The sequence below is a fragment of the Rhipicephalus sanguineus genome, unplaced genomic scaffold (assembly GCF_013339695.2).
Source record: "Rhipicephalus sanguineus isolate Rsan-2018 unplaced genomic scaffold, BIME_Rsan_1.4 Seq480, whole genome shotgun sequence".
NCBI lineage: Eukaryota > Metazoa > Arthropoda > Arachnida > Ixodida > Ixodidae > Rhipicephalus > Rhipicephalus sanguineus.
The window spans coordinates 490,314-493,332 of NW_023615345.1; positions in this window are offsets into that span (position 1 = coordinate 490,314).

Here is a 3,019-nt window from a genome sequence, read left to right on the forward strand (position 1 = left end):
CTTCAAGGTTAGAACACATCCACTGTCTTAAAGAAGACGCGACCACTTGTTAAAACATTGGCTCCAGCGACACCTCGTGTTCCAGTATTTTTCGTAATCTTGTGATACACCATTTAAGGAAACTCGGAAAAGAGCTTGACGGCTCCCTCCAATGCGACACGAAAAATGGTCAAAGAGCAGCTATACACGCACACACGCAAGGCGTCGATACATAGACACGCACTTCGCACACGATCAGTGAAACAGCTTTACAAGAATTGAAAATAGTCCGTCAATCCAGTCCTGGTTATTATACCAGCGGCAAACTTCAGGGTGTGCATTTTAGGCACGATTACCACCCGAATTAGTAATCACTACAAAACATTGTTTGCTGGTTCTCACTAACTGCCCAATATTTACCAAGTCATACAAGAAGTGAGATCGTGCGATTCACCTCCATATCAATATGGACGAAACATACTACCACTGAGAATGGAAAAAAGAAAGGGGCAGGCCAATTTGACTGAGCATGCAATTACAAAGGACAGAGGACACCGCGAGATGCGCTATACAATATTATCCGTGCGCGTGTGCTCTTCCACAGCTCTGCAGGCAGAAAGCAATTTGTCTTCCTTTCGGCTCATATCACGACTCTTCGTCTTCGCTCTTCCTCGCATCCGGGTGCGGACACGCACTGAGCCTCATTTCCCGCTCAAGGGCCTTCTATGCGCTTCTGCGCATGGAACTTCAGCTCCTACCACTAAGCAGCTTTGTGCCAAAAAATCTGTAAATGAACACCAACGTTGGCAAGCGTTCGATTCACCGTGTTGCTTCCATTTCGTACAGCCCAGTACTTTCATCAGGTAGCCTGACTATGCTCACCGATAGAGCTTATGCGTTCACTCATATATTTGATTCTGCAATAAGCAAGGACGCCGTTTGGGGCTTTATACGTAATTACCAGCGGGAAAACGAGCGCGAGGGGGGAAAAATAGACTTGGAGCGCTACGCTAACTTCCGTCACGCTTTCTATATCTTCGCGGTGTGTTATGACGTTTCCGCCACGCACATATATTTGCCTTTTTCTCTCGTTAAACAAGACACTCACTGACGGGCTTCACTGGTAAAATCTTCCGCACATTAGAAGCCAGGCGTTATCGACGGAGTCGCGTCCATCGACCGCGACGGCCGCCAGTGCAATCGATTCAGGGTGTTTTTTCTTTTTTTTTCTGTGCCGTATACGGACACAAAAAGCGGGTCCATTCAGTTCAATCATGCAAAATGAGAAACGAGGCCAAGGCTCAGTCGTGTCTTGCTTACAAAAGAGAACAGAAAAAACGACGTGACCGTCGAGTTCTCTTCAGATAGAATATCCGACGCTCCTGTCCTGAGTGGGCACTTTTATTGACGAGTCAAGGCTACGGACACTTCGGTAAAAACGCTTAACTGTGAGTGCTTTGACAGAGGTTCTCTGCATTTCTCATTACAGAGCGCCGCGCGCTGATGCAGCACTAACTAATCAGCACAAAATATGGAGTTAAAACTTGTAGACAGGTCTCGGAACGCAATCGTAAACAGTTTCGAGCATGCGTACGTTGCTTACACGTCCGATGCGGCAAGCAATCCGCCTTCGGAACACGAAGCAAACGTCTCCACTGAACTGAAGAAGACAACGCGCAGCATCAATGCATGAAGACGCATTTCGCGCAACGCAATCGCAAAGGTAACCTAACCACGCAAACTTACACGGATATCACGTGAAGTAATAAAACAGCGCTCACGTTTTCACCATACTGCCGGAGGCGCAGTTTTTCGCACGATGGCTGCCTCCCATAATAACGGCCTCAATGACGTCAGTGTGAGTCGAACCTGATCAAACTTGATCAATCGAACCTGATCAATAATAACCGCTCCAGATTCGGCCTGTTTCGTTTCTCGTGAGAAGTTGCTTCCAGTCTTTAAGCATGTACAGATATAATGAAACGCCAAATAATGTACTCGGTCTTTTTGTACATTTCTTTATTTATTTATTTATTTATTTATTATTTATTTATTTATTTATTTATTTTTTATTTATCACATAAACGAAGGAGTAATTAGCCTATTCCCGCGAAAAATGTGGCTCTAAAGGACCCCGTACCAGTTTAACCTGTTATAGAGTTAGCCTTTAGTGTACATTTGAACTGTGCGCCCAGCGCTCGATCAGTACACTAGCGCTTTTTCGTTCCACTGTGGTCGGAATGTGACGGCCAAGTATCGAACCCGCGACCTCAGTAGCAGAACGAAGCAGCCACTTCAGCAACGCAGAGAGCAAATCCACTTGGTGCAGCTGTGTCGGGCGGAGACAAAGTGGACTTCCCCGCGGTGAGCCGACCTCAAAACAAACACGGTCGTATTTCCCAGTGCGACCCTGCTGACGAAGCCACATGCGGGAACCGCGGTCGCAGCGACAGCGCAGCCTAGCGTGACAGGTCGTCGTACTCGCGGCGACGTGACCGAGGCCACCACGTGCGCAGACCGGGGCTCGCTCGACCCGAGAGCGCATTTTGAGCGCGATATACACGCGCAGCTATACGATGCCACAACCGTCGCTATAGGGGCGACGCGAACTGTCCTCCCCATCAATGCGCTCGTATTCACACACACAGAAGCGGGTGGAATATATCCAGATGCTTGCTCCACTCAAAATAGAGGCTGAACAAAAATACAAACACGACAAAGCCGTAAAAGAAGGTAAAGCTAGACTGAAGAAGAACTGAAGTTCAGCTCAGCGTTATACACGGAAGTGCTACGGAATAATATAATAATATCTGGGGTTTAACGTCCCAAAACCACGATATGATTATGAGAGACGCCGTAGTGGAGGGCTCCGGAAATTTCGACCACCTGGGGTTCTTTAACGTGCACTTAAATCTAAGTACACGGGCCTCAAACATTTTCGCCTCCATCGAAAATGCAGCCGCCGCGGCCGGGATTCGATCCCGCGACATTCGGGTCAGCAGTCGAAGTGCTACGGAACATTTTCTTAACGAAACGTGGA